The sequence below is a fragment of the Entelurus aequoreus genome, linkage group LG03 (genome assembly GCF_033978785.1).
Source record: "Entelurus aequoreus isolate RoL-2023_Sb linkage group LG03, RoL_Eaeq_v1.1, whole genome shotgun sequence".
NCBI classification, from domain to species: Eukaryota; Metazoa; Chordata; class Actinopteri; order Syngnathiformes; family Syngnathidae; genus Entelurus; species Entelurus aequoreus.
The window spans coordinates 67294181-67316816 of record NC_084733.1 but is presented as its reverse complement, the minus strand read 5'-3'; the positions used below and the strand labels follow the sequence as shown (position 1 = coordinate 67316816).

Sequence of the window (22636 nt, the reverse complement as noted above, 5' to 3'; positions counted from 1 at the left end):
ACATTGACAATACGCAAGGTGACACTAGCCACATAATTCAGTTGGTAAGTGAATATGACAATGTACAGTTGAAAGCATCTCAATACACTGAGCACCACCTACAAGACTTGGAACATAATATAGACCCGGACAATAATTTCCTCCTCAATATCAATGAGAACTGCTGCTACTACACCAATGAACAGTACAACCAGAATATTATTACTAAAGGCAAATTGTCCATTATCCATTTCAATAGTAGAAGCCTAAACAGGAATTTCAAGGACATCAAGGACTATTTACACACCTTTTCACAACCATTTAACATAATTGCAGTATCTGAAACTTGGATTAACAGTGAAAAAGTGACAGATTTTGAACTGGATGGTTATGATTTTATTAATATGAATAGACAAAACAAGGGGGGAGGAGGGGTGGCAATCTATGTGGATAACACCTTGAGATTCAAACGTCTGGATGATATGACAACTGTGGTTGATAACCTACTTGGATGTCTAACAGTTGAAATGTGTATGGAAAAAAGTAGAAATGTCATTATTAGTTGTACATACAGATCGCCAGGTACAAGCATTGAACGTTTTACAGATTGGATGGAATGCCTGTTTTCAAAGGAGAGTAACGTCAGTAAAGCTGTCTTCATTTGTGGAGACTTTAATATTGACATGTTAAATCCCAGTAAAAATAAAGATATAGATAATTTCATTGACACAATGTACAGTATGAGTCTATATCCCAAAATCACCAGACCCAGTCGAATTACGTCTCACTCTGCCACTCTAATCGACAACATATTCACTAATGATATTGAGAATAAGACCGTAAGTGGGCTATTGATCAAAGATATCACTGACCACCTTCCAGTTTTTCTGATATTTAATGGAAACTACAGGACAAAAAAACTAGAAAAGCCAACCCAATACAGAAGAATGAGATCAGAGGAATCCATTAGTTCATTTAAACATGATTTACTGGAGCAGAATTGGGATGTAATTTATGAAAATGGGGATGTTAATAGTGCTTACAATATATTCTTGAGAATATTTAGGTCATTATATGATAAAAATTGCCCAATAAAAGAATGCACCAGTAGAAGAAAATATACCAATTGTCCTTGGATCACAAAGGGATTGCAAAATGCTAGCAAAAAGAAAAACACTCTTTACAGGGAATTTATAAGATTGAAAACAAAAGAAGCAGAAAATAAATATAAAAAATATAAAAACAAATTAACTCATATTATAAGGTCAAATAAGAGAGATTATTATAAGAAATTACTATATGATAATAAAAAACAATATCAAAGGAATATGGAATTTATTAAACAGTATTATAAGAAACAGTACCTCTTCAAATAACTATCCAACGTATTTCACAAATGATGGTAAAGAAAATGATAATATTGAAGATGTGGCTAATGCCTTCAATAAATTCTTTGTAAGTATTGGACCTGAACTTGCAGAAAAAATCCCAGATCCACAGACAACTGGTAAAAATATGGAGGGATTGTTGGAGAGAAATCCCAATTCTATGTTTTTAAATGCAGTGGGTGAAGAAGAAGTGTTGGATATTGTAAACAAATGTAAGAACAAAATGTCCACTGACTCCAATGACATTAGTATGGCATTGGTGAAAAAAGGTAATTACAGGGATATCAAAACCATTAACATATATCTGTAATTTGTCATTTCAAACCGGCGCATTTCCAAATGCAATGAAAATAGCTAAAGTTATACCTCTGTTTAAAACTGGGAGCAAGCACCACTTCACAAACTATAGACCCGTCTCTTTACTTCCACAATTCTCTAAAATATTAGAAAAACTATTCAATAACAGGTTAGATGCATTTATAGAAAATCATAAATTACTCTCTGACTGTCAATATGGGTTTAGATCAAACAGATCTACATCAATGGCAATAGTTGAAACAATAGAGGAAATCAAAAATGCCATAGAAAAGAAACAATATGCCATGGGAATATTTATTGATCTAAAAAAAGCATTTGACACAATTAACCATGATATATCAATCAATAAAATGGAAAAGTATGGAATCAGGGGAGTTGTATTAGATTGGCTTAAAAGTTATTTAAATAAGAGACAACAGTTTGTGAAGTTGGGGGATTGCTGTTCATCATGTTTGGATATCAAATCAAATTAAATCAACTTTATTTATAAAGCACATTTAAAATTTACCACAGGGGTAGCCAAAGTGCTGTACAATGGGCAGGTTAAAAATAATACGAGAACCGAGCAAACACAACACAACACAAACAGAACACGATAAAAAATAAATAAATAAAATATAAAAACATAAAAACATAAAAACAGGTTCACAGCAGGTGTATTATGGGGCGCCATTGCAGGATGGATATCACTCAGTGTTAAAAGCCATGGAATAAAAGTATGTTTTTAAGAGAGATTTAAAAACAGGAAGAGAGGATATTGCTTGTGGTGTCCCCCAGGGGTCAGTGTTGGGGCCAAAACTGTTCATCCTGTATATCAATGATATATGTAAAGTGTCTACATTATTGAAATTGGTGTTATTTGCTGATGACACTGATATTTTTTGTTCAGGGGATGACTTAAATCAATTGCAGGAAGTCATTATGGAAGAAATGAGTAAACTAAAAACTTGGTTTGACTATAATAAATTGTCATTAATCCTGACTAAGACTAAGTTGATGCTGTTTGGAAAGAGGACACGTGAAACAAGGGTGCAGATACAAATAGATGGGGTGGATATTGAAAGGGTTTTTGAAATAAAATTCCTTGGAGTTACAATTGACGATCAAATTAACTGGAAATCACATATAAAACATGTACAATCTAAGCTGTCAAGAAGCATCTCAGTAATAAATAAAGCAAAGCAGGTTCTGGATCACAAATCACTCCACATTCTTTACTGTTCATTAGTTTTACCATATGTAACCTACTGTGTGGAAGTCTGGGGGAATAATTATAAAAGCTCATTAAATTCAATAACTATACTTCAGAAAAGAGCTGTACGGATCATCAACAAGGTTGGATATCTGGACCATACTCACTCACTATTCTTACAGTCAAAAATATTGAAATTGAATGATATTATTTTGTATCAAACTGCACAAATAATGTATAAAGCCAAAATAAATAAACTCCCAGGAAGCATTCAAAAATTGTTCAGCACACGAGAGGGCGGTTATAATTTAAGGGGGAATTTAAATTTCAAAATGCTTAGTTATAGAACGACCATTAAAAGTTTTTGTATTTCAATTTGTGGAGTGAAATTATGGAATGGTTTGAATGTGGAGTTAAAGCAATGTCCAAACATAAACCAGTTTAAAAAGAAGTATAAGTGCATGGTATTCCAGAGGTACAGAGATGAAGAAGGGCTTTGATATTGGGTTGTTTGTGTTACAGAAGAGTGTGGGGCTGCCCATTGAGGCAGTGGTGTTGTTGTGGTGGCATGATACCATTTCCATGATCACTAGTGGTAATGGTGTGGCTATGTATGTGTGTGGTGTGCATATGTATGTATATATCTATGATGTATGTACAGTATATACAAGTTCATTAAGTTGTACATTGAGTGAATAGGTAGTTCTAGCTCAGAGTAATTTATGATTTAAAGAAAAGGGGTGAGATTAAATAAGTGTAAACTTCTTCTCACTCCTTTTCAAATATGTAAAAAAAGAAAAAAAAAAAGAAAGTCCAATGCTCATTTGTTTTTGTTTTTTATTCTCCATTGTTTTCATTTTGTTATAATGGCTGTTAAGGCTATAGCACTGTATTGGATCAGGCTTGCTCTTGTTTTTATGCATATTTGAAATAAAAATATATCAATATCAATATCAATCAATATCAATATAAAGCACTTTGTGTTGCATTTATTTTATGTATGAAAAAGAGCCTTATAAATAAAGTTTGATTAATTGATTGATTTATGTTATTAATATTATTTATAATTAAATGCAATACATTGAGAATACATGATATATTAACAATATACAACATAATAATAATATACAATATAATAATTTTAGATGTATAAATAATTGATTTATCATCGAATCGTAGCCCCTCAATCTTAATGGTAATCGAATCGTGAGGTGCTCAAAGATTCCCACCGCCAATCTTGAGAGTGGCACACAAAATGCAGACAAGACAAAAGTACTTAAGACGACCATTGAGAAGACAATATATGGAAATGTGTTACTTTCTGCCAGCAGGACACAAGAGATAAATAAGACAGCTAGTAAAAAGCAGACGTCTTTTTGGAGTTTCTTCAAGATTTCCTGCTGATGAAGTCGCCTCCAGATGGAGGACTGTTTACTCCACAGACACGATTGTTTTCACACCACTTTGCCGTGTAGAAACACTGATGAAGACACTGTCATTCACATACAAATCAAAGATGAATTGATTGGAAATCTTGGATTCTTGCTCAAAAGTACGGACGGTTAAACAAATAAGGAAACCTTTATGGCCATGAGGTTTAGTTTTTTTTGCTGCCCTCAGTTTTTCCTGGAATAAAATGTAATTTATCTCTACTGAGAAGTAACTACAATACAACTGACCAACATAAAAACAACCTGTTATTGGAACACTGCAGAGTTATAGTTGACGGTCCCCAAAATGCAGCTACGATCAATTTTGTTGTCACCCTCAGTCTCCTCTTGAATATATTGTATCTCAACCGTGAAGTAGATATAGGACAACTGACAAAAATAAACACCCTTTTTTCTAAGACACAGCAATATTATTGTTAATTTTGTCCAATTTACTGCAGCACCCACATTTTTTTTCATGCTGCCCTCAGTCTCCTCTCAGATAAAAAAAAGTATTTCCACTGAAAAGTAAATACAGGACAACTGACAATAATAAAGACGCTGTTGCTGAGACACAGCAGTATTTTACTCCACATTCTCCACTTTACTACTGCAACCAGCGTTTTTTTCATGCTGCCCTCAGTCTCCTCTCGGATTAAATGATTTCCACTGAAAAGTAAATACAGGACAAATGACAAAAATAAACACCCGGTTGCTGGGAGATAGCAGCACTATACTTCACAATCTCCACTTTATTGCAGCAAAAAGCTTTATTTAACGCTGCCCTCAGTCTCCTCTCAGATAAAATGATTTCCACTAAAAAAGTCAATACAACACAACTGTAAAAAATAAACACCCTGTGCCTGAGACGCGGCAGTATTATCCTCCACATTCTCCACTCCACTCCACGTTTGTTTATTTGCTGCCCTTAGTCTCCTCTTGGATAAAATTCTCCCCCGAGAAGTAAAAACAGTAGAACTGACAACAACAAACACTCTGTTTCTGCTACAATCCTTATTTTGCTGCAGAAATCTATTTTTTTTGTAGCCCTCAGTCTCCTATGGGATAAATACACCTCCTCAAAGAAGTAAATACAAGACAACTGACAAAAATTAACACCCTGTTGCTGGGAGATAGCAGCATTATACTTCACATTCTCCACTTTATTGCAGCAAAAAGCTTTATTTAATGCTGCCCTCAGTCTCCTCTCAGATTAAATGATTTCCACTAACAAGTAAATACAAGACAAATGACAAAAATAAACACCCTGTGACTGAGACGCAGCAGTATTATACTCCACATTCTCCACTCCACTCCACATTTGTGTATTTGCTGCCCTTAGTCTCCTCTTGGATAACATTCTCCCCCGAGAAGTAAAAACAGTAGAACTGACAACAACAAACACTCTGTTTCTGCTACAATCCTTATTTTGCTGCAGCAATCTATTTTTTTTTGTAGCCCCCAGTCTCCTATGGGATAAATACATCTCCTCAAATAACTAAATACAAGACGACTGACAAAAATAAACACCCTGTTGCTGGGAGATAGCAGCACTATACTTCACAATCTCCACTTTATTGCAGCAAAAAGCTTTATTTAACGCTGCCCTCAGTCTCCTCTCAGATAAAATGATTTCCACTAAAAAGTCAATACAACACAACTGTAAAAAATAAACACCCTGTGCCTGAGACGCGGCAGTATTATCCTCCACATTCTCCACTCCACTCCACGTTTTTTATTTGCTGCCCTTGGTCTCCTCTTGGATAAAATTCTCCCCCGAGAAGTAAAAACAGTAGAACTGACAGCAACAAACACTCTGTTTCTGCTACAATCCTTATTTTGCTGCAGCAATCTATTTTTTTTGTAGCCCTCAGTCTCCTATGGAATAAATACATCTCCTCAAAGAAGTAAATACAAGACAACTGACAAAAATAAACACCCTGTTGCTGGGAGATAGCAGCATCATTAAACATCACATTCTCCACTTTAATGCAGCAAAAGGCTTTATTTAAGGCTGCCCTCAGTCTCCTCTCGGATTGAATTTTTCCACTAACAAGTAAATACAAGACAACTGACAAAAATAAACACCCTGTGACTGAGACGCAGCAATATTAAACTCCACATTCTCTACTCCACTCATTGTTTGTTTATTTTCTGCCCTTAATCTCCTGTTGGATAAAATGTTCTCCCGGGAAGTAAAAACAGTATAACTGACAACAACAAACACTTTGTTTCTGCTACAATCCTTATTTTGTTGCAGCAATCAATTGTTTTGTAACCCTCAGTCTCCTATGGGATACATACATCTCCTCAAAGAAGTAAATACAAGACAACTGACAAAAATAAACACCCTGTTGCTGGGAGATAGCAGCATTATACTTCACATTCTCCACTTTATTGCAGCAAAAGGCTTTATTTAATGCTGCCCTCAGTCTCCCATCGGATTAAATGATTTCCACTAACAAGTAAATACAAGACAACTGACAAAAACAAACACCCTGTGCCTGAGACGCAGCAATATTATACTCCACATACTCTACTCCACTGCACATTTGTATATTTGCTGCCCTTAGTCTCCTCTTGGATAACATTATCCCCCGAGAAGTAAAAACAGTAGAACTGACAGCAACAAACACTCGGTTTCTGCTACAATCCTTATTTTGCTGCAGCAATCTATTTTTTTTTTGTAGCCCTCAGTCTCCTATGGGATAAATACATCTCCTCAAATAACTAAATACAAGACGACTGACAAAAATAAACACCCTGTTGCTGGGAGATAGCAGCACTATACTTCACAATCTCCACTTTATTGCAGCAAAAAGCTTTATTTAACGCTGCCCTCAGTCTCCTCTCAGATAAAATGATTTCCACTAAAAAGTCAATACAACACAACTGTAAAAAATAAACACCCTGTGCCTGAGATGCGGCAGTATTATCCTCCACATTCTCCACTCCACGTTTGTTTATTTGCTGCCCTTAGTCTCCTCTTGGATAAAATTCTCCCCCGAGAAGTAAAAACAGTAGAACTGACATCAACAAACACTCTGTTTCTGCTACAATCCTTATTTTGCTGCAGCAATCTATTTTTTTTTGTAGGACCCAGTCTCCTATGGGATAAATACATCTCCTCAAAGAACTAAATACAAGACAACTGACAAAAATAAACACCCTGTTGCTGGGAGATAGCAGCATCATTAAACATCACATTCTCCACTTTAATGCAGCAAAAGGCTTTATTTAAGGCTGCCCTCAGTCTCCTCTCGGATTGAATTTTTCCACTAAAAAGTAAATACAAGACAACTGACAAAAATAAACACTCTGTGCCTGAGACGCAGCAATATTAAACTCCACATTCTCTACTCCACTCATTGTTTGTTTATTTGCTGCCCTTAATCTCCTGTTGGATAAAATGTTCTCCCGGGAAGTAAAAACAGTATAACTGACAACAACAAACACTTTGTTTCTGCTACAATCCTTATTTTGTTGCAGCAATCAATTGTTTTGTAACCCTCAGTCTCCTATGGGATACATACATCTCCTCAAAGAAGTAAATACAAGACAACTGACAAAAATAAACACCCTGTTGCTGGGAGATAGCAGCATTATACTTCACATTCTCCACTTTATTGCAGCAAAAGGCTTTATTTAATGCTGCCCTCAGTCTCCCATCGGATTAAATGATTTCCACTAACAAGTAAATACAAGACAACTGACAAAAACAAACACCCTGTGCCTGAGACGCAGCAGTATTATACTCCACATACTCTACTCCACTGCACATTTGTATATTTGCTGCCCTTAGTCTCCTCTTGGATAACATTATCCCCCGAGAAGTAAAAACAGTAGAACTGACAGCAACAAACACTCTGTTTCTGCTACAATCCTTATTTTGCTGCAGCAATCTATTTTTCTTTGTAGCCCTCAGTCTCCTATGGGATAAATACATCTCCGCAAATAAGTAAATACAAGACAACTGACAAAAATAAACACCCTGTTGCTGGGAGATAGCAGCATTAAACATCACATTCTCCACTTTAATGCAGCAAAAGGCTTTATTTAAGGCTGTCCTCAGTCTCCTCTCGGATTAAATGTTTCCACTAAAAAGTAAATACAAGACAACTGACAAAAATAAACACCCTGTGCCTGAGACGCAGCAATATTAAACTCCACATTCTCCACATTTGTTTATTTGCTGCCCTTAGTCTCCTCTTGGATAAAATTCTCTCCCGGGAAGTAAACACAGTAGAACTGACAACAACAAACACTTTGTTTCTGCTACAATCCTTATTTTTCTGCAGTAATCAATTGTTTTGTAACCCTCAGTCTCCTATGGGATAAATGCATCTCCTCAAAGAAGTAAATAGAAGATACTCTCATTCTCCTCAATGACTATGTCTTGTTCTAACGAGTTGATGTGTTATCTACTATTGAGGTGAAAAACTAGGCTTTTTCATGATCAATGACTTAACTGGTAGCGTCACGCCTTCATTGCTATCTGCCCGCAACCCCAAGTGTCTCCAGAGCCCTGCGAGTGATGACTTTTCAATGGTGAATTCAGCCATGAAAATGCAGCAATCTGTTTCGCCCTGGAGGCTGGCTGCTGTGCACACAGGCGTTAAAAAGACCTACAGTACGCGCACTGCAGCGGCGTGTGAAGGCTTTAAATGGAGGCCCAAGAGGGATGCCATGGCCTCGGTGAATGCATGTAAGAAACGCGATTTACATCAAATGCAGATTCAGTAGTATGGTTTGTTTTGAAATATGTGGTCATTATATGGGTTAGATATGCATGGCGGGTAACAGCCATTTATAGCTTGGTCTTTACAAAAAGGTAAAATGACACAGTCGGTGTCAGCCGTAATGGCTAGAAATTAGCAAATGATCTTATTGGTCACACACTCGAAACGCTGCAGAGCTCTTCAGCCTCCCACAAAGCTGAGCAATGTGTGGCAGCGACTGTCGCATTAGAGCGCACTGTGGAGCTCTTCAACGGTGCAAAGGGAGGGCATCTGACGGCTTTGCTGCGCCACATTTGGCCACCAAAACAGCGAGGGTGAAAAGTTCTGTCAAGTCGCGGCTGCGGATTTGGTGAGAAAGCTTATTTGGGGATTTATCACGGTGTCACTTATGGAGCATCATCATGGAGAAACATCCTCATTGGCTAATCCTTCATAATGTTCTGATTAGTTGAAACAAGTCTCTCGGATTTCAGATTTAATGTTGGACAGAGTGCATTATTTGTATTTAAAAAAAACATTTTTTTTTTTACAAACTTTCTATTAGGGTTGACCCCAGGCTATTATTTTGAGACCGGTACCAAGATATAGTTATTAAAAATAAAGGAGACCACACAAAATGTCATTATGCATTGGCATTAAATAAGATAGTAAACATACTAGAAAACTACCGGTAGTCTTTTAGACTTAAGTAGACAAACAAAGGCTCCTAATTAGTCTGCTGACGTATGCAGTAACATATTGTGTCATTTATCATTCTATCATTTTGTCAACATTATGAGGGACAAGCGGTAGAAAATGAATGGATTATTATTCTACTCGTTCTTTTGCTGTTAATAACAGATTACTTTCTCTTTTAACATGTTGTATCAACACTTATTTTTATAGATGTCCGATAAATGCTTTAAAATGTAATATCGGAAATGATCTGTATCGTTTTGTTTTTTATCGGTATCGGGTTTTTTTGTTTGTTTTGTTTTGTTTTTAAATCAACATAAAAACACAAAATACACTTACAATTAGTGCACCAACCCAAAAAACCTCCCTCCCCCATTTACACTCATTCACACAAAAGGGTCGTTTCTTTCTGTTATTAATATTCTGGTTCCTACAATATATATCAATATATATCAATACAGTCTGCAAGGGATACAGTCCGTAAGCACACATGATTGTGCGTGCTGCTGGTCCACTAATAGTACTAACCTTTAACAGTTAATTGTACTCATTTTCATTAATTAGTAGTTTCTATGTAACTGTTTTTATATTGTTTTACTTTCTTTTTTATTCAAGAAAATGTTTTTAATTTATTTATCTTATTTTATTTTATTTATTTTTTTAAAAAGGACCTTATCTTCACCAAACCTGGTTGTCCAAATTAGGCATAATAATGTGTTAATTCCACGACTGTATATATCGGTATCGGTTGATATCGGTATCGGTTGATATCGGTATCGGTAATTAAAGAGTTGGGCAATATCGGAATATCGGATATCGGCAAAAAGCCATCATCGGACATCCCTACTTATTTTAAAATGTAATAAGCACTTATTCTTCTTTTGTTACTTTACATACGTTTCGGGTGATACAACAAATCTGGTTATCGATCTGATACCAAACAGTTACACGGTCATACATCAATGTCCTCCTGTGTCCAGGAACGTCATTCCTGAGTTAATAAACAATGGAGAAAGGCAAAAGATGTTGTGATAACAGGAAATATCATGTAATCATTTTAGTATCGGCTCTTGTACTTGGCATTGTTATAGTCTCTTGTTGTATAAATCCACCCATTTGTTTACATTCAGGAGGTTTATAGCGCCACCTTTATTGTTAGTTTTAAAACCAAAAAATATGTCCATTTTCCCTCTCTTGTCACCGCTTCTAAGTGCTCTGTGTGTGTGTTGACTCGCGACATGCGCCTCGGCTCATATTACCAGTAATGTCACCACAGCGCGGCGTCATGTCAATGAAAAACAAAAAAGTACAGGTATTTTTCAAAGGCAGTATAGTACTTTTTTTATTATTTAGAACCACAGTACTTTACTAGTTAAATTCAAAGTTAAAGTACCCATGATTGTCACACACACACTAGGTGTGGCAAAATTATTCTCTGCATTTGACCCATCACCCTTGATCACCCCCTGGGAGGTAAGGGGAGCAGTGAGCAGCAGCGGTGGCCGCGCCCGGGAATCATTTTTGGTGATTTAACCCCCAATTCCAACCCTTGATGCTGAGTGTCAAGCAGGGAGGTAATGGGTCCCATTTTTATAGTCTTTGGTATGACTCGGCCGGGGTTTGAACTCACGACCTACCGATCTGTACCAGTACAGGCTACCGTACAAACTTAGTTTCTGTACAAACTCATACCATTTGTGATGTGCTTGTTGAGACAATCTTGTCTGAGGTTAAGCAAGGAGAAAAAGCAGCTTAATTAGTTTCCACTATCTAGCATAAGTGGGTATTTTGAGACCAATCTGATTGCACGGTTAAAATAAATTAAGCCTCTTAGGGAGGAATTGTCCAAAATTGGAAGGAAAGTGAAGAACCTTGAGCACGAGTCCTTTGCAGCTTTGCTTGTTCCCCTCCAGGGAGACATGGTGTTAATTGTCAAAGTGACTAAAAAGGTTAAAATTCTTTAATTAATAGCGATCTCAGAGCCTCTGGATTGAACAGACCCACTAAAGACCCGATACAGTAACAGAGGGTCCTCGAAGCAATCTTATCATGCACTCAATGTCGTGTCCTAATGAAGTCACGTGACAGTGAAAGACATTAGTGGCGAACCCTATGGGTTGTAGTAAAAATGCTTTGTTGGATATACTACTGCTAGCACACTGTACATGTAAAACAGATATAATCTAAATTTTATAATCATTCCATGTGCAAACTTTTTCCTGAAAAGTCAAAGCATGCAGTGGCCAAACAAAAAATGCATCAGCTTTGTGTTATAAGTCACTAATTTTATAATTATATTTAGCTAATAGCATTAAAATGACAGATTGTTGTTGTTACACAGTCTTTTTGCTTATTTTTGTACATGTTTGCTGTTGTTTCTTTGTTTGATTTTATCTCGACAATATTCTGAAGGCCAACAAAACTCGCGCTGCTAGACGCAAATGGCCCCCGGGCCGCAGTTTGGACTACCCTGCACTAGACAAATGATCAATAACTTACTGGTTAATAACTTATTGGTCTTTGCTAAGTCCCATTCGGGCTTTTGAAGAGACATGTTGCCAAATGTTAACACGTGTGTGCTTGTCAGTGCCAGTAAGGTGTGAGCCCAATTTCATGGTCCAAAGTGACAGTGAGTGTTTTGTAGAAAGCATTGAGTTGTGTGTGAAAGGTCGATAATCCCAGTACCTGTAAAAATGTGGTACCGTTGAGGTACCATATTTTGGTACTTCAAATGTTAATAAATGTTGATTTGTTTAATAATAAAATATAATTTTAATTGAACATTTAACACTGAGATGATAATGATACTTGTGCTGTCCAGTTGTTGTATGTTGTTTTCTTACAAGTGGAGGTGTCCGATAATATCGGACTGCCGATATTATCGGCCGATAAATGCTTTAAAATGTAAGATCGGATATTATCGGTATCGGTTTCAAAATGATCGGTATCGGTTTCCAAAAGTAAAATTTATGACTTTTTAAAACGCCGCTGTGTACACGGACGTAAGGAGACGTAAAGAGCGCCAATTAACCTTTGTGCCGGCCCAGTCATATCTACGGCTTTTCACACACACAAGTGAATGCAAGCCATACTTGGTCAACAGCCATACAGGTCACACTGAGGGTGCCCGTATAAACAACTTTAACACTGTTACAAATGTGCGCCACACTGTGAACCCACACCAAACAAGAATGACAAACACATTTCGGGACATAAACTAATATAAACACTTACATCATAAACATAAACACTACAGAACAAATACCCAGAACCCCTTGCAGCACTAACTCTTCCGGGACGCTACAGTATACACCCCCTGCTATCCCCCCCCCCCCCCCCCACCTCAACCCCGCCCACCTCAACCTCCTCATGCTCTCTCAGCATCTCTCAAACTGCTGTTTTGAGGCATGTTAAAAAAAATGATGCACTTTGTGACTTCAATAATAAATATGGCAGTGCCATGTTGGCATTTTTTTCCATAACTTGAGTTGATTTATTTTGGAAAACCCTGTTACATTGTTTAATGCATCCAGCGGGGCATCACAACAAAATTAGGCATAATAATGTGTTAATTCCACGACTGTATATATCGGTATCGGTTGATATCGGTATCAGTAATTAAGAGTTGGACAATATCAGAATATCGGATATCGGCAAAAAAGCCATTATCGGACATCTGTACTTACAAGTATTATATTGCATGTGGTGAGACAACAGTAGTGTATAGTTGTGTTGCCTAGTCAGCTATTAAGCTGAATTGAGTTTTATGGTGCACCCTACAAAGTGTTTATACTGTAAGTATTGTGCTTACTATGCAACAGCTGTTTTATTGTAACACCCATCCTAGTTGAAGTTATCATTACCAAATTTGGAGGTGTTGAAATCAATAATGCTAATCAGTAGCATAAATTAGCATCACGCTAGCGCATTTTGAAAAATTAGAGCCTTACTCTACGTTGTATTGTTTTTTTTTTATCAAACATACTTGCTCTCTTTGGCATGGAAAATTGCAACATTACCGAGAGGCAGTCCAACTGAGTTTGCTTTAAGTGCTGCTTGAGTGCTTCTTTGCCCGCTAAGAGTTTAAGTCGGGCGAGTCTGCAACCGGACGTGATGTCATGTGCAACAAAGTTATCGAAATATGGTACCGTTTCATTTGACGTGAATTGATACTCGGTAGTACCAATGTAATGCAGTCAAGGCCTATACATTTCCAAAGTCGGTACCCATCCCTACTTGTGGGGTTTACCAATAACAGTGCCATCTTGTGATGCGTTTGTCAGAAAGTTAGTTATATTAGCCTACTATCAAAATGTAGTTATATAAGTGTTATAATGAAGACAACACATGATGCAAGTGTCTATATTAGCTATATTAGCCTACTATCAAAATTATTTTAAAAGTCTTATATAAGTGTTATAATGAAGACAACACATGATGTAAGTGTTTATATTAGTTATATTAGCCTACTATCAAAATTACTTTAAAAGTCTTATATACGTGTTATAATGAAGACAACACATGATGTGTTAGCACCTTGCATGGCAGCTCCCTCCATCAGTGTGTGAATGTGTGTGTGAATGGGTGAATGTGGAAATACTGTCAAAGCGCTTTGAGTACCTTGAAGGTAGAAAAGCGCTATACAAGTATAACCCATTTATCATTTATATGTGTCTATATTAGCTATATTAGCCTACTATCAAAATGACTTTAAGTCTTATATACGTGTTATAATGAAGGCAACACATGATGTAAGTGTCTATATTAGCTATATTAGCCTACGATCAAAATTACTTTAAAAGTCTTATATAAGTGTTATAATGAAGACAACACATGATGTAAGTGTCTATATTAGCTATAATAGCCTACAATCAAAATAGCTATGCGTTGCAGGCTGATGCAAATCTTTCTTGACAGAAATATTGGAATGTAATATTTATTGTACACATTTTTACAGCATTGGAAAACATTAGTAAAATGGAGGATTCTCAGAAGGTGAGATAACTCCTGGAAATGACTGTCTTAGAATGGCCAAAAGTATAGATGTGTGTGTCCAAGTTAAACGAAACGGCAGGCTGTCTTATTCTAATGGATTTATTACAATCTTTGGAAAGCTAGGTAGTTTGCTGTGGTCTGGAACAACAAGGCACACAAACAACTATCTGAAATGCAGCCAATATAACATACAGATAATGTGTCATGAGACATGCAAATATGAATTAAATACACAGAGGGCATAAGTAAAAGAAATTAAACGAGCTCAAATATGCCTTAGAGACGAGGCATAATGATACAATATGGAAATACAGCTAGCCTAAATAGCATGTTAGCATCAATTAGCTTGCAGTCATGCAGTGACCAAATATGCCGGATTAGCACTCCTCTAACAAGTCAATAACGTCAACAAAGCTCACCATTGTGCATTCACGCACAGCGTAAAAAGTTTGGTGGACAAAATGAGACAAAGGAGTGGCATGAAACACGTCTTTCTGTGGCAGCGTCAGAGAAAGTTGTACATGTAAACAAACGACGGTGAGTTCAAGATTAGTAGGACAAAACGGCGCTCGCCAAATACTCTATAAAACAAATACTAATATAAACGGTGGGATTTCTAACAATTAGGAAGGCTTGTGTCATGTTTGATCTCCTACAGAGACAATATTCTAAAAATATATATATTTTTCACCCCACTTTTTTTCCATTTTCATAAATGTTTTAAAAAACTCCAGAGAGTCACTCGAGCGGTGTTATAGAGCCACATCTAGAGCTATACTAGATCTTTACTGATCTTTCTTTTTTGTAACATGAAGTGAATACGTGTACTTTTGTACCTATTTCCCCATATTTCTACACAACAACTCAAATATGGTAACACTGGTGAGCAGTAGAGAATATGGAGTGATTTTTGGTCCGGAACATATTTGGCCTTATTCATTATTTATGTATTTCTTGTCACTTTATTTGAGATTTCCAGTTCATTTGCACATTTATTATTATGCACAACATTTGGTTTATTTTGTTTGTTTGTATTTGTTTATTTGAAGGACAATGTTCAGTTACATTAAGAAGATGGCTGCACCAGATTTAGCACCATGCTAATTTCCATCAGTAGTCCTTTTATGGTGCATCCAACATCCACAATTAAATTACACAGAATTGAAAATACACAACAATATGGAAATTACATAATGATAAACCATTTAGAATACAAGTACGATACATAGAGGGTATGTGAGTTACAAATCAGCGGGCGGTCAAGTTGCAGTATTTTAGCAGCTTCATGCCTCACAACACGAAGGTCCTGAGTAGTCCTGAGTTCAATCCCGGGCTCGGGATCGTTCTGTGTGGAGTTTGCATGTTCTCCCCGTGACTGCGTCAGTTCCCTCCGGGTACTCCGGCTTCCTCCCACCTCCAAAGACATGCACCTGGGGATAGGTTGATTGGCAACACTAAATGGTCCCTAGAGTGTGAATGTGAGTGTGAATGTTGTCTGTCTATCTGTGTTGGCCCTGTGATGAGGTGGCGACTTGTCCAGGGTGTACCCCGCCTTCTGCCCATGTGCAGCTGAGATAGGCTCCAGCACCCCCCGCGACCCCGAAAGGGACAAGCGGTACAAAATGGATGGATGGATGGCTAGACTACTGCAACACACTTCTTGTCGGGATCCCCAGCAAGAACATCCAGAAGCTGCAATACATACAGAATAGTGCTGCTAGGATCCTGATGACAGTGCGGAAATATGACCATAACACACCAACTCTCAAATCCTTTCACTGGCTTCCTGTTCCACCCAGGATTGAATTCAAAGTCTCCCTACTAACCAGGGGTCGGCAACCTTTACCACTAAAAGAGCCATTTTGACCCGTTTCACAAATTAAAGAAAACAATGGGAGCCACAAAACTCTTTTGAAATTTAAAATGAAATACCGGTAACACTGCATACAAAGTTTTTTTTTTGCTTTGTGCTATGTATAAACCAGGGGTCTCAGACACGCGGCCCGCACCTTAATATGAAAATGTAATGTTAGTGCGGCCCGCGAGTTTTATATGAATGGCGCTTGACAGCGTCATACTTGCCAACCCTCCCGATTTTTCCGGGAGACTCCCGAATTTCAGGGCAACTATTCCCTCGAATGTCTGGTGATGTTCACCCTAACAACAATAATAAGGGCGCGCCGTGATGGCACTGCCTTTAGCGCCCTCTACAACCTGTACATACAGCGTGCCAGCCCAGTTGTGTGTTATATGAGGGCTACATTATACACACCCCCGCAACCACCAAACCCCGCCCCCCCACACAGCAACCCCCCCTCCGTGCGTCGGTTGAGGTGGGCGGGTTTGGTGGTAGCGGGGGTGTATAATGTAGCCCGGAAGAGTTAGGGATACATGGGATTCTGGGTATTTGTTCTGTTGTGTTTATGTTGTGTTTCAGTGCGGATGTTCTCCCGAAATGACGTTTGGGTTCACAGTGTGGCACATAATAGTAAGAGTGTTAAAGTTGTTTATACAGTCACCCTCGGTGTGACCTGTATGGCTGTTGACCAAGTATGCCTTGCAGTCACTTACGTGTGTAAGCAGAGGCCGCATACAACATGTGACTGGGCCGGCACGCAGATAGTATTGTGAAAAAGCGGAGGCGACGACAGGTTGTAGAGGACGCTAATAAAAGCAGTGCCATCACGGCACGCCCTCAATATTGTTGTCCGGGTGAAAATCGGAGAATACTTGCCCCGGGAGATTTCCGGGAGAGGCACTGAAATCCGAAAGTCTCCCAGAAAACTCGGGAGGGTCGGCAAGTATGCAGCTGAGCCGCATCAGAGTGGTCAAAGAGCCGCATGCGGCTCCGGAGCCGCGGGTTGCCGACCCCTGCTACTAACCCACCAGTGCCTCCATGGAAATGCCCCCCTCTACCTCAAAGAACTACTCACCCCCAAATCCTCCACACGACACCTCCGCTCCGGACAGGCTAACCTCCTCCAACCTCCGAGGACAAAGCTACGAACAATGGGAGACCGAGCTTTCTGCTCTGCCGCTCCCAGTCTGTGGAACGCTCTCCCTGACCACCTGAGGGCAACACAGACTGTGGATGCTTTTAAAAAAGGCTTAAAAACCCTTCTTTTTTAAAAAGCCTTTTTTTAGATATATGCATACTAGTTTTAGCTATTTGGCTGTTTTAGTTTTTATTTTTTTATTTTTTTATTATCTTTATTTTTTTATACACTGTAGCACTTTGAGGTTGTTTACTCAATGTAAAGTGCTTTTTACAAATAAAATATATTATTATTATTATTATTATTCAAAGTGCAGAAGTATATAAAGTGCAGCAGTTTTTTATCAAAGTCCACATACCATCAGATTATACCCATAAGGGTATCATTCAATAGCCATATACCCCATTGGTATTGCATACGTAAAAAAGTTTGCGATGTTACAAGATTGGAATGGTACTCTGGTTCAATGTTCGTCTATTTGTATTTGACTTTCTTTTCTACTGTTATCGAATTGAATTATTTTAGTTTTTTTACTGAGATTCAAATATAGTCTGTTTTTGTCAAACCATCTCTTCAATTTGTTCATTTATTATGTTATTATTTGCATTAGCTTCTGTGTGTTTTCTCCTGAACAAAATGCAGACAGTGGGTCGTGTGTTTACCTCACACAAGACAATGTAGTTGGGGCATTTTTACAACGTGGAAAAAAACTAACAAAGAGGCGCCACAAATAAAAAAGCATCGGCTCAAAGTTGGTAGCAGTCATGGCGCCCTGTAGTCACGTGAGTGCCTTTTGACCAATCATTGAGGAGATCGCCTGAAACCGAGTCGGCCGTACTCTCTTTATACACGACTCAGCAAAAACAAAAAAAATGAAAGCCTTCACACATTTTATTTTGTTGTGTTCACACCGTTCAATAAATATCCTTCCTAAGCTGCTTAGGCAGCCGCAGACATAAAAAGTAGGTGCTTCTTAAGGGCAGACGGTATATGTTTCTAGGCACAGCAGCGGCTTAATAACATTTACATTTTCATCCCGACAGAACTCTTCTTCCAAACGCATTTTTCCGGCAGTTTCATAGCAACAGCAGCGCTCCACACAAAGCCTTTCTTTACCTTCTCCTTTGTGCGGCGTCTGAACACAACAAGGCGACTTTCTTGCAGAGCACACAATGTAAAGATAGCGCCCGGGTCCGAGTGAGGTAATGCAGCCTCAAATTCATCACCAGCCGTCTCCCACACAGCTTACATAAGACCAGGGAGGGACTGACGTCAAAGAGACAAAACAAGCCATGAAGACACAACTTGACAGCTAATAGTACAAAAATGCTGCCATCAAAGCCGTATCTGACCATAAAAACTCTGATCATCAATAAATGTAACAATTATCCTTTCCTAATTACCCGGGTTTAATGAGATTCTACCACCGCCTTACTAAAAAGAAAGCTCTGATGGCTCTATCAACACTTGGCAGAACACAAATTAGAACTCTGTAATGAGTTTCAACCATCTCTGTTTTACAGTCTGGCGGGTTCTTGACTAATGAGTTCCAGGGAGAGGACCTAAAGCAAATAATAATAAATAACTGAGAAAAGATTAGTACTTTTTGATGATATACAGTCGTGATCAAAAGTTTACATACACTTGTAAAGAACATAATGTCATGGCTGTCTTGAGTTACCAATAATTTCTACAACTCTTATTTTTTTCTGATAGAGTGATTGGAGCACATACACTACCGTTCAAAAGTTTGGGGTCACATTGGAATGTCCTTATTTTTGAAGGAAAAGCACTGTACTTTTCAATGAAGATAACTTTAAACTAGTCTTAACTTTAAAGAAATACACTCTATACATTGCTAATGTGGTAAATGACTATTCTAGCTGCAAATGTCTGGTTTTTGGTGCAATATCTACATAGGTGTATAGAGGCCCATTTCCAGCAACTATCACTCCAGTGTTCTAATGGTACAACGTGTTTGCTCATTGGCTCAGAAGGCTAATTGATGATTAGAAAACCCTTGTGCAATTATGTTCACACATCTGAAAACAGTTTAGCTCATTACAGAAGCTACAAAACTGACCTTCTTTTGAGCAGGTTGAGTTTCTGGAGCATCACATTTGTGGGGTCAATTAAACGCTCAAAATGGCCAGAAAAAGATAACTTTCATCTGAAACTCGACAGTCTATTCTTGTTCTTAGAAATGAAGGCTATTCCACAAAATTGTTTGGGTGACCCCAAACTTTTGAACGGTAGTGTACTTGTTGGTCACAGAAAACATTCATGAAGTTTGGTTCTTTTATGAATTTATTATGGGTCTACTGAGAATGTGACCAAATCTGCTGGGTCAAAAAGAACTTTCCTCCAGAGGGTCTTATCTTTGTCCGTGTGATGTCAAATGAAACAAAAATTGAGCTGTTTGGCCACAATACCCAGCAATATGTTTGGAAGAGAAAAGGTGAGGCCTTTAATCCCAGGAGCATCATTCCTACCGTCAAGCATGGTGGTAGTATTAAGCTCTGGGCCTGTTTTGATGCCAATGGAACTGGTGTTTTACAGAGAGTAAATGGCACAATGAAAAAGGAGAATTACCTACAAATTCTTCAGGACAACCTAAAATGATCAGCCCAGAGGTTGGGTCTTGGGCGCAGTTGGGTGTTCCAACAGGAAAATAACCCCAAACACACGTCAAAGTGATAAAGGAATGGCTAAATCAGGCTAGAATTAAGGTTTTAGAATGGCCTTCCCAAAGTCCTGATTTAAACGTGTGGACAATGCTGAAGAAACAAGTTCATGTCAGAAAACCAACGCATTTAGCTGAACTGCACCAATTTTGTCAAGAGGAGTGGTCAAAAATTCAACCAGAAGCTTGCCAGATTCTTGTGGATGGCTACCAAAAGCGCCTTATTGCAGTGAAACTTGCCAAGGGACATGTAACCAAATATTAACATTGCTGTATTTATACTTTTGACCCAGCAGATTTGGTCACATTTTCAGTAGACCCATAATTAATTCATAAAAAAAACTAACTTCATGAATGTTGTTTTGTGACCAACAAGTATGTGCTCCAATCACTCTATCACAAAAAAATAAGAGTTGTAGAAATTATTGGAAACTCAAGACAGCCATGACATTATGTTCTTTACAAGTGTATGTAAACTTTTGACCACGACTGTATATAATGTGTTCATGTGGAATCATTATTACCATAATTAATTACTATTAGGAGTGTTCCAATCCGATATTGACAACAGTCTGATATCAGCAATAAAAAAATAAAAAACTGATTATACTGGCTTGCATCTCCGATATGACCGCTCTGATCCAAGGAGTCCTGCAGCGCGTTTACTTGTGCCAAGATGGACAGCCAGTTAATATCTAAATGTCCTGCAATAAACACACAGGGTTGGTCTTTTCTTGTCAAGTCATTCACAACATGTTAACATAGGCTATTAGGTGCTGGCAGCTACACAACAGCTAAGCACACAATAGCTCACAAGCTAGACATACCATACGTAATAAGTGTACTTAATTAAACAACACTGCAGCCTAAACCACATTTGTTAATATAATTAAGTAATCATAGTTGCATATTACTTACAAATACGAAGTCTCCAAGGCTGAAGCGTATTAGAAAGTATCCAGGAACAAACGTGTCCGCATCATTCGACTTACTGCATCATGACCTTAATTTAATGAAATAGTGTGGTCATTTGATATCGCCAAAAAAAAAGGGGGGGGGGGGGGATACCACTCCACTTCAACTTAAAGACAGTATAAGTCAATTTCAATTCGGTTAATAATAAGTTAGTATTTTTCATACCTACCATTGATCTCTGCTTGAGTAATTTTACTTGGTCAAACCATTTCTAAGATTCTACACTACAGAATAATAAGAATATGTATGTATCAATATCAGTATTGGGCATTGGCCAAAACTTAACGTTTCAATATCGGTATTGTATCGGAAATGAAAAAGATGCATCGGAACACCCTTAATATTTAAATGGCTTCCAAGATCCAAATTCAGGGTATAAAGCACATAGAGCCAATCAGTATTAGAAATGATTTAAAATGTCAAATAATTATACTTTAATTTACTTAGACAAATATGTTTATTTAATTGTATTTTTACATAATAAGTTGACACACATTGAAAACAGTTTAAATTAAAAACTGCCATGATGACAAATAAATACATGATGAAATAGTAAAGATGATAGACGTATAGGATTATAATTCTCAATTCAATTAATGCATAGATAATTGTATCACTTATTTCACATTAAAAAACATTGAAATTGGCTTTTTTAAATTGAATTTTGACACAAAAAATACATTTTTATTTGGAATTGCATTGCACCACATTTTAAAACATTATTGCTCAACAATCCCAAGAGCTCCATGGACAGCGTATGTGGGGTTTTTGTATAATCCTGCTCACTAATATAAAGTAAATGAATACCATGAATTCTGGACTATAAACTGCTATTTTTTCTCTTAGGCTTTGAACCCTGCGGTTTATAAAACGGTGCAGCTAGATTATGGGTTTTTTTTCGCTGACGACCATAATCCAAATATTATTATTTTTTAAATAAGCAAAAATACTAGATAGGTGTGTTATTGTTTGTGCTATGGTGCCATCTTTTGGACGAGTTAGCTCAAAGCAGGTGCTGCAGTGCTGCATTGTCCTTCTGTTGAGACTGAGCTTTCAACCGGAAGTACAAGTGCATTTCCGCCTTCTAGCCGTCAATAGCGTTTCTACTCATAGGGATTCTTCATCCGTCACTTCAAGGAACGTTTGTAAGTTTTACAATATAACTAAAACTGTTCATACTTACTAAAACGTCCCATGTGTGATGTCTGTAAGACTGTTTTCATGCATATTTGTAAGTGCTATCGTAATGTTATGAAGCTAGCGTCT

The 22636-nt window shown here is 37.7% G+C and overlaps 1 protein-coding gene and 1 long non-coding RNA gene across 3 annotated transcripts in view; one reads left to right on the top strand and one right to left on the bottom strand.

The window, feature by feature from the left end:
* LOC133646781 (FERM domain-containing protein 5) overlaps positions 1 to 22636 on the bottom strand; it is a 205720-nt gene that overhangs the window by 85605 nt on the left and 97479 nt on the right. The window lies entirely within an intron of this gene.
* LOC133646782 (uncharacterized) overlaps positions 1 to 22636 on the top strand; it is a 32385-nt gene that overhangs the window by 9034 nt on the left and 715 nt on the right. The gene's annotated exons all lie outside the window — the stretch shown is intronic.